At 37.9% G+C, this 10,453-nt stretch overlaps 1 long non-coding RNA gene across 1 annotated transcript; it reads left to right on the top strand.

The window, feature by feature from the left end:
• The first annotated feature begins 8,634 nt into the window (after positions 1 to 8,634).
• On the top strand, positions 8,635 to 9,219 carry LOC126585534 (uncharacterized). Its single transcript, XR_007610574.1, has 2 exons — positions 8,635 to 8,866; positions 8,951 to 9,219. It is a non-coding gene; the product is annotated as an uncharacterized LOC126585534 (long non-coding RNA).
• The last annotated feature ends 1,234 nt before the right edge of the window (positions 9,220 to 10,453 follow it).

Here is a 10,453-nt window from a genome sequence, read left to right as displayed (position 1 = left end):
TGAATACAGCGAAAACAGTGAGGGTTCTCAGCAACAGCCTGTTGAAAATTGGACTACTGTTTAGCTGCCGGGCACCAAGATAGTTAATGCTTCTCGGCAACAGTCTGCCAAGTATGATTCAGAGTATCGGCAGGAGTCTGCAGAACCAGCAGTTGCTGAACCCGAACCCGTACCCCCTCTCTCTCGAGCTCAATAGTGCCACCCAATGTGTATTCTCGGAATATTCCTGAGGTAAGTAAAACTAATGCTCATGTAACTAATCCAGATAATATTATGAGTACGTATAAGTTGCCACCAAGGCAAAATCGTGGTGTTCCTCCTGACAGGTTTTCTCCTGAAGGAAAAGTGAAGTATCTAATAGCTAATTATGTGTCATGCTCGAACCTTGCACCAGAACGTCAAGCCTGGGTGAATAATGTGGAAGCAATCTAAGTACCAACCCGAGTTGAGGAGGCCTTGAAGGATCCTAAATGGGCTGCTGCAATGGATGAAGAAATGATGGCACTGCATAAGAATGATACGTGGGAGGTAACAGAGCTACCAAAAGGAAAAAAACCGGTCGGGTGTAGATGGGTCTTTACAATCAAATACAAGGCAGACGGATCAGTGGACAGGTATAAAGCAAGGATAGTAGCAAGGGGTTATACATAAACTTATGGTGTTAATTATCAGGAAACTTTTTCTCCAGTAGCGAAGATGAATACAATATGAGTTCTTATTTCTTTAGCTGCAAATTTGAATTGGCCATTGAAACAGTTTGATGTAAAAAATGCTTTTCTTCATGGGCACCTGAAAGAAGAAGTATATATGGATTTTCCTCCGGGGTATAATGCCGGAAGGAAAACCAGAGTATGTAGGTTGCGAAAGTCACTTTACGGGGCTTAAGCAATCACCTCGTGCATGGTTTGGTAGATTCACTCAAGTTATGAGGAGGATTGGGTATTATCAAAGTCACTCTGATCACACGTTATTTGTGAAACAGAGAAGTGGTAAAGTGATAGCCTTAATTATTTATGTGGATGACATGATAATAATGGGTGATGATTCGGAGGAGATGATGAAATTAGAAAAAAGTCTTGCCGCTGAATTTAAGATGAAGAATTTGGGAGATTTGAAATATTTCCTTGGAGTGGAAGTCGCCCGGTTATCTAGAGGTATTTTCTTGTCTCAACGTAAATATGTTCTGGATTTATTAAAGGAAACAGGCATGCTGGGATGTAAACCTGTGGACACTCCTATCACAGAAAAACATTATTTGGGGATTTATCCATATCAGGAACCGGTTGACAAAGGTAGATATCAAAGGCTAGTGGGGAGGCTGATTTATTTGTCTCACACTCGTCCGGATATTGCCTATGCCGTAAGTGTGGTTAGTCAGTTTATGCACTCACCAAGTGTGGATCATATGGCGGCAGTAATGAGAATCTTGGCATACTTGAAGTCTGCCCCAAGAAAGGGAATTTTGTATGAACATCATGGACATATGAGGATCGAGGGATTTACTGATGCTGATTGGGCAGGTGATGTGACTGATTGGGCAGGTGATGTGCTGATTGGAGGTAATTTAGTTACGTGGCGGAGTAAGAAACAGAATGTGGTATCACGGTCCTCTGCTGAAGCAAAGTATAGGGGTATGGCACATGGTGTGTGTGAGATCCTTTGGCTACGAAAGTTGCTTTGGGGTCTTGGTTATACATAGAAAGAGGCGATGAAATTGTATTGTGACAATAAGTCTGCTAGAGAAATAACTAAGAATCCGGTACATCATGATAGGACCAAGCATGTTGAGGTTGATAGACATTTTATCAAAGAAAAGCTGGAAAAGAAGATTGTGTTAATACCGTTAGTGAACTTAGAGGAACAACTTGCGGATATCCTTACTCATGCCGTATGTAGTAGGAGGTTCGATGACTCACTTATCAAGTTGGGCATGTATAACATCTATGCTCCAACTTGAGAGGGAGTATTGGCGTGAGTCTATATTTTAGGAGAAAAGGAATGTAAATATTTTGTAATTATTAGAGTCATGTTTTAGGAAGGATATTGTGTCCTTAATTATGTTTTTGTTTCCTTTTGTAAAAAGGATTGAATGTACTTTTATTCAGGATTATGGAATACAGAAAAGTTAAGCCGTAAAATACCAAATTGAAGCTGGAGAAATGTAGAACAAATTATACCAGTTTGGAGTCCAAATGGTGGCCGGAGGTGTCCGGAAAATGGTTTGAAAGATGGCTGTCCGTGGGAAAACTGGTAACTCGCCTGAATTTCTGGGAACCTTTCAACGTCCATAACTTTGTCAATACTCCACGAAATCAAGTGATTCAAAAATGGAAATATGAGTTTTCGACGAGAGGAAGAGATTGATACCTTTGTCGAAGGCTAACTTGCCATGGTTTGGCCGAAAAATACCTCGAAAATGGTGGAGGTCACCGGAAACTGGGCAAACTTTAAATAGTTATAACTTTCTTATTTTTCAACCAAATCACACGATCCAAACATGAAAATTTATCTAATCGATGACAAGAATTGATCTATACCTGTGACTAAGGCCAATTTGACCTGCAAAAGCTTCAATTCTACTAAAACCGTACGAAACCCTTTAATTTGGGTATGTTTGATCCGACTCCAAAACAACTCCGTCGCCCCCAAACTTGTTAGGGATTTATTCTAGGCCTCACGAGGATGCTATGGATGGTGGTGATGGATGTGGTTAACTTCAGAATTGTGTGGTTCGAACCCAAAACAGCCGCACCTCACCGTCCGGGTTTTGTGAAATCAATGCCAAATCCCTTGATTTTTAGGGAGAAATAGGACGAATTATTGAATGGCCTCGAGCTAAGGATCATTTTGACACCAACCTCGCCGTCTATGGTGGTCGGAATTGGGAGATGGAACCGGGTCGGGTCATGGGTCATTGATGCGTAAAATAAGTTAACACACAAAATTAAACCCTCTTTTTATCAAATGTAGTAAAGTATGTAAGTAGGGATCGTTCTAGGCCGGGGATTAGGAGGGATTGCTAAACACTTGAAAACTGACTTAAAAACATAAAAACAAAATTTAAAACACTAAACTAGACTCAAAGAATGCAAAACTATACTTTAAAATACTTAAACAAACATAAAACTCAAAACAGCAACCTAATGACTCAAAACTGCCTAAAAACCACTTTCTGGGCAATTTTGAGAACCTAACAAGAACTTGGACGAAGTTGGATGAAAACTTGAATCAAAATACTTAGAAACACAAATCAAAACACTTTCTAACTAATCTAAGACTTCAAAATAAAGGGGGATTTGTTTTGGACGAAAATTGAAAACAAAACAGAAACTTTAAAACAAAACAGATTGTAAAACGTTTTTGGATGAAAAGGATGGATAAAAGGCTAGTTAGGAGGTTCTTCTCCACACATGACACACTTGCAAACAAAATGATTTTCAGTTGTTCTTTCAATAAATTATGAAACTCAACACCCCAAGTTAATTAGATACGCTTAAATTAACCTTCAAGTTCTCCTTAAGTTAATGAATTGGATGGAAAAGCGCATACAACAATTCAAAGCATTCCTCAAAGGTTCCTTACGTGATGAGCACAATAAAGATACAATCAAGAATCATGAAGCACAATGAGAACTATAAGTGTTGACGAGGCATTTGTTACTATGATGAGCATGAAACTAGTGCCAAGAATTCATTCAACGCGATCGTTTTCAAGCTACCTTCACTACTTGTGATTATAAGATTGTAACTATTAGGTGAAACTCCCTCATAATCTAGCATCATATTCATGCATGAAAACTAAGCGTGCACTCTCAATCAACATACACAAATAAGTTATCAATCAAGTAGATGAACGAATTGAATCCGCAACTTATGAAATAACAACTGAATGTAATCAAATCATATTGCAAGCATGTACATGGTTTCGAATCACCCCCTAACTAAGAGGGGTTTAGTTCCTCATACTCACAAAGCAAAGATACATAAAATTAGACATTAAAATCAAAGGAAAGAAAACACCTAAAATGCTCCAACTTGGTAGCAAGTGCATCCAAGATTCCTCATTTCCCTTGCTTGCGGCATGAAGCTTGTGGACAGATTTTTGGGTGGATTTATGGTGTAGAATGGATGGGGAATTTTGTGGAAGGGTTTAGGGTGAGAGTGGAAGAGTGTTTGATGGTTGGGGAGTGGTAGAGAACTAGGCAAAGAGGGTGGAAGAAGGTGGAGTGGCTGTTATGTTTTCTAGGCACTAGAATGGTGTTTTTGGGGTGTTTTGCTTCCTAGGGTGTGTATGGACGAATTTCTGTGATAAAATGATGAATATGGGGGATTGTTCTTTGGCCAAGGGGTGTAAACATGTATTTATAGGCCCCAAAAACCTTAGAAAATCAGGTTAGGTTAAGGATGAAATGCATGGCAATTTGTGTGTGTGGTGTGCAATGGTCCAAGGGTGAAAATGAAGTGATGATGCAAAGTGTGAAGGGTAAAATGGAGTGGTCTTGTAGTTAGGGGGCATGAATGATTGTGTACATTGCATAGAGATGGAAAGGGAGGTGAAAATGTGTCAATAAATGGGTCAAAGGTGCAGCAACATGTGGTACACAAGGCATGGGATTCCAAATGTGAATGATGGAGCATCAATTGGTGCATGTAATGGATGTAAATGTTGTCTAAAATCTAATGAGTGAAGGGAACAAGAGGTATCAAGCAATTGAGTGTAATAATTAAATGAATTGAAGCATGAAATTAGAAATTATGTAGGGGACAAGAGTGATCAAGCATGGCATGGAATCCAAAGGGAATTCTATGTGGTTTGCATGGGAAGGAATGCAAGTTGGGGTGACAGATTTTTGGGCTGTTTTCTTCATATTTTGGACCATAATTCTTCATATTCTTGGCCTCTTTAGTTCTCAAATTCGTCCATCCACTTGGCCCATGCATTTGCTATCCATTCCAAGCCCGAAACATGCTCCAAAGGCCTCCAAAATGCATCTTCTTGCATACTTTGTACTTAGAGTCTGAAAACACACGAAAATGACTTTAAACATTAAAATAACTAAGGAAACACGACATAAATGCACAAGAACAAGCCAACTAAGTCGCATAAATATGCTCCTATCAGTCATGGTGAACCTGGGCGGTTCTCTCCTCTTCTGTTCTTTCTCTCCTCCCTCATTAGTCCACCTTCTCTCTTTTCTCCTCATTGCTCCATTTATCTCTCATTTCTCTTCTTGCCTTTCCATCACAATCATCCATATCCTTGTCTTTAAATCTTGGCCACCCACGTGGCACACCAGATTTCATTTAATTTTTTTTAGAGTTTTCTAATAATAACCAAATTATTAATATGCCCCAAACTTCAAATGTTAATATCTCCCTCGGTATAGCACCAAATCACATCCCGTTTGCGCCTACGCGTCCGTAGCGACGAGTACTACTAGGATATGCTAAAAGAATAAATCATATGTTTCTCTAACCGATGGTCAATGAAAGTCAAAGTCCTTGCCTCTAGAGCATTTTCGTGAATTCACGGTTTTAAAGTTAATAAAAACATAAAATTTGGGACGGGCTGTTACACTCTATGCTTTAACAATGGTTACATCATTGTTTAAATTTTTAAAACGCTCATGAATAGTGTGTTTTGTTTGAATGCAAAATTAGAAAAAAAATCATAATAATTAATGTAAAAGTGTGAAAATGTAAAATACACACACACACACACATACAACTTTTATATATGTGTCAACTCCAAAATTCAACACCATTAACTCTAGACTTATATTTAACCGTCGATTGTGGTTTACGCTTTATTTTTCTTAACCGATTTCATTTTTTAGATTTTTCCTTTTGAAAATATGACGTTTTAGCAGATGCGGAAGAATGAACGATTTTGATCGTTGATATAGCATTTTGATGTTTACGATTAAATGAAATATGAGTTGACATTGTATAGTTTCTAGAGAATTTATAAACTTTGAGCAATATTTTCACTAACCGTAAAAATTTAAACATGATATCAACAATTCAAGCCATGCATCTTACTGCACCCACTAAACAATCATGTTTTCAAAATAGAAAATCTGAAAAAACAAAATTCAATGAGAAGAATGAAGCGTAAACGTGAATGAAAATCAACGGTTAAATTTAAATCTATGGTTTATGGGGTTATGTGGCGAATTTCGATGTTGACATCTTCACAAAAGTTGTAGAGCTTGTTTTGTGAGCTTTTGTATACTTTTTATTTTATTTATATTTTTCATACTCTTACATTAATTGAAAAACTTATGTGATACATAGATACTAATTTAGTATTACTTTTTTCATTTGATTATTTATTGATTTAAAATATATTTTTTTAATAAATAACGGTTCGGGTCATATTACTCGTCATATTAATGAGTCGAATTTGGGTTGGTCATACTACTTGTGGATGCAAATTTCTTCCTCCTTATTCTTGGACAAAATTGCACCTACAAAACAAATAACACCTTAGGTCAAGGCCAAGAGCCTCAAGCGCCCACGATGAATTGGGGGGGGCGCTTTGGCCGAAGAACCTCCGATACCAAAGTTAGAATTTTGAGGGAAAATGAGCGTGTTTATATAGGGGTGTGGTCGGCCCCTTTGGGTGGAGATGGATCGGCCACTTGGATGGCCTTGTGGGTAAAGTTCATGATTTGTGGTTAATTAGCAAATTAATTGGATAATAAATCAATTAATTAGCTAATTAATATAATAAAAAAGGAATGATTTGTGGGTTACCTTGTGAAGAAGATTCGATGAGGATGGATGAAATAGGTTATAAATAAATACCTATTTTGGGCACTTTTTGACTCGATTGAGGGATGATTGCTCGTTGCTCACGTATAGAAATCCTGGTATGCCTCGAGGGTAGTTTTTTCCTTTTAACCCAAAAATCCATTGTCGCCTCTTTTCTCCACACTACTAATTTATTTTAATGAGTGTTACACGACACAGCCTATTAAGATATTAGCTATGCCACGAAAACATGAACAAGAGAAAAATGATACAAATGTCAAGTCTAATTTTAGGGGCTCCTTCAAATTTGAGGTGATGTGCGATTGAATGTTTTACTTCCCACTCACTAGCTGCTTCTAGTCCCACTCTTACTGGATGGTATCGAGAAAATAGATGCATAACTTTAACAGAAATACTACTCTTACCACATTTTACATACCATCATCTCTTTAGTAGAGATAAAATTCAAATATATGAGCGTTATTTATATTTAAGAAATGATACATATGTAATACGAGCTTACCACATTTTACAAACCATCATCTCTTTAGTAGAGATAAAATTCAAATATATGAGCATTATTTCTATTTAAGAAATGATACATATGTAATATGAGATTGGAGCGTTCAACGTGTACCATTTTCCGATGGCCAACTAATAGTGTAAATTTGAACATTTAAGGATTCAGAAGGAAAAATCCAAAATTTCTATTATTGCCCCACTCTTACTATTTTCTCATTAACCAATCAGTGTAAAACCAAATTATATTATTTTTCTATACTAAAACTCAGACTCCCGTGTACTGTTCACAAACAGTGGAGTGGCGAAAATGCCCTCCGTTTGGTTTGTTTCAAGCTGTGTTTTGCCTTGCTTGAACAGTAAAAAGGTGTTTTTACCCTCCTTTGTCACACTTTTGTCATCCCTGATTTTGGAGGGGGTATACCACAACCTCTTATCTCTTCAGGGGTGCGTTTGTTGTACCGGACTATTTCGAACTAGACTAGCTTCAAGGACTAAGTTGGACTGTCTTAGAATAGACTAAGCTTGACTGATTTAGTGAAGTGTTTGGTAAAGTGTCGGACTAAAAAAACTATGATTCTAATATTATATTATTTAATCTATATCTATAATATTTTATTATTAACTTAATCTATACTACTACTATTTATTATTAGTTTATCATTTTTTGTTTCCTAGAATCATCTTCTAGATTTCCTCTATCCAAAACCTATCATCTTTTACTCCGCCCACTTCCTCTATCTAAACCTCCCAAATACCCCACAGAACTATATTCGAAATTTCTAATAAATGAGACCCTTGAATCAGAACCCAAAATCCCAGAAACCCAAATCATAACCCAAAATCCCGAAGAAAAAAAATCAAATCCTTCACTCTCAGAAAACTCTATTCGCCATGGCCGTCGCATGTCAAGCTCTCCACCTTTGTCTTCCGGCGAGGGCCCAGGCGGATCAGAGGTGAATTAGACGACGGTGAGACAATGGTGATGATTTTGGGGTCTCGTTCGAATGAGATGACGATGAAAGATTGGGTTTTCCTGTTGAGGTTCAGGGCGATGAGAGAGTGGTGGTGGTCTGGTGGCGATCCCGCCAAAGTTGGTGAGTATAACCAGTGGTAACTCTTGATGTTAATGAGAACAGAGAGCAGATAAAGGACGCGATGTGAAGGAGAGGAAGGGAAGGTCTTAGCAATGCCATGGGTATTGAGGTATCTCGCTAAGAACTCCTAGCGAAGGAGTTTGTCCATGCAAGTCCTCTTTAGTCCCATTAAACATAATCCCAGTACTGGACAAACAGAGGACTGGACTAATAGTTAGTGAGGGTAAACAAACGCCCCCTAGAATCTTCTTTTCATTTCTGAGTCGCAAACCCTTTTGTTTCTCTCATACCTCTCCTTGCCTCGCTCTCTGATCTCGAGTTCTCACTGTGTTTCCGTTTTTTCCAGAAAATGATTAACTCAGTAAAGTTTGTTTATATCGTTTTGTCAGGAGCTGTAGCCAACATCGCTATCTCGCTGAAAAATAGTCGATTTCGTCTAGTTTTGCAGAAAATTTGGAGCCCATAAAGGATCGCGCTTCCTGCTGCCGTTTTTGTGTGGGTAATTTTGTGCTTTGAATGTTATGTGCTTAGCTTTGATTTCAAACTTCGAATTCAATTTTTTTTTTCTTTTTTTGGTAGCGGTTGATTCTGCGGGTACCGGATAAGGCACCTGCGAAAGGTGGTTCGAGCTTCAATCAGCTTCTGGGGATTAAAGGACCTTCAAAGAAAACTTTATGTCATTGTTCTTTATACGAGTTTTAGTGCCTTCTCTTAGTGTGTGTTGGCGTGTTTGCATAAATTTGGTTTTCTTCGTATGATCCTTTAAGCTTTATTTTGTTGAACCGAACTCAGGAAAGAACTTCATTTTGTTTGTTGGTAACTTGGTAGTGGCTGGAAAATCTTTTACATGCATTTGTGTCTAAGAAGCAGATGAATGCTTAGCATTTAAATCCTGAAAAGAAAAAATAAAAAATAAAGTAGTAGGTGTTTTTGGAATAGTTGGTACCTTACACAACGGCATTTTGTTCACTGCAATTATGGGATCTGATTAGTAAAGTGGATGGTCTGATTTTTGAGTTGTAGTTAATATGCTTTTTTTAACCAGCCCCCCCACATATACACACATATCAATCAGTGACTAAAAATAGTAGCAAAGAAAGATCAATTAGGAAAGATGATGATATTAACATGCAACCCTTGATTTTACATGATTTTAACTAAAAGAAGATCATATTCTTATAAGATGAGAAATCGTCTCATTCGTCCTAACTGCCACTCAGCCTCTGTAGGAAGAAGTTTATTGTGGTGCCTAGCTACACTAATAATTGATAACCCAACAAAATTAAAGATGAAAATGGTTGGTACTTGTAGGCAAAGGCTTAATCCACCGGTCTCTTCCTAATTAGAACCAAACATGGTATTCACAGCACCCAAACTTGAAAGATCTAGCTTGCTTCTTTTTGTTGTGTTTTGGCGATTTTGTTTATGGGTTCGGGTTCTGGGTGTTGGTGGTTAATTTGGTTTTGTTTTTGGTTTCAAGAGATTCAGTTTTTCCGGTTTCTCACGTTTGTTTGCAGTGTGAGGGCCTCTGTATTTAAGGTGAGCAATTTTGAAATTATATGCTTTTGATTGGACTTGCAGCCTGAGATGTGATTTTAAAGCTGAAATTTCCAAGCTCATCCTTAAGTCCTTACCTTTTTGCATTGGTAATGGATGAGTTATCGGGACATATTCAAGATGATATTCCTTGATGTATGCTTTTCGCAGACAATATAGTGTTGATAGATGAAACTCAGGAAGGGGTAAATGCGAAGCTTAACCTTTGGAGAGAAGTGTTGGAATCTAAAGGTCTTCACCTAACCCAATCAAAGACATAATATATGGAGTGCAAGTTCAGTTCAAATGGAGGCCTAAATGAGTTAAAGGTGAGGATTGAAGATCAGGATGTGCCAAAGAGCGATCGCTTTCGCTAACTAGGATCTATCTTGTAAAAGAACGAAGAATTAGATGGAGACCTCAACCATAGAATACAAGCTAGATGGATGAACTGAAAGAGTGTATCCGGTGTGTTGTGTGACCACCGTATGCCATTGAAGCTCAAGGGAAAATTTTATAAGACGACAATAAGATCGGCCAGTGGCG

The sequence above is a fragment of the Malus sylvestris genome, chromosome 10 (genome assembly GCF_916048215.2).
Source record: "Malus sylvestris chromosome 10, drMalSylv7.2, whole genome shotgun sequence".
Classification (NCBI taxonomy): domain Eukaryota; kingdom Viridiplantae; phylum Streptophyta; class Magnoliopsida; order Rosales; family Rosaceae; genus Malus; species Malus sylvestris.
The sequence above is the reverse complement of the archived record's forward strand: the minus strand, read 5'-3'. Positions and strand labels throughout refer to the sequence as shown.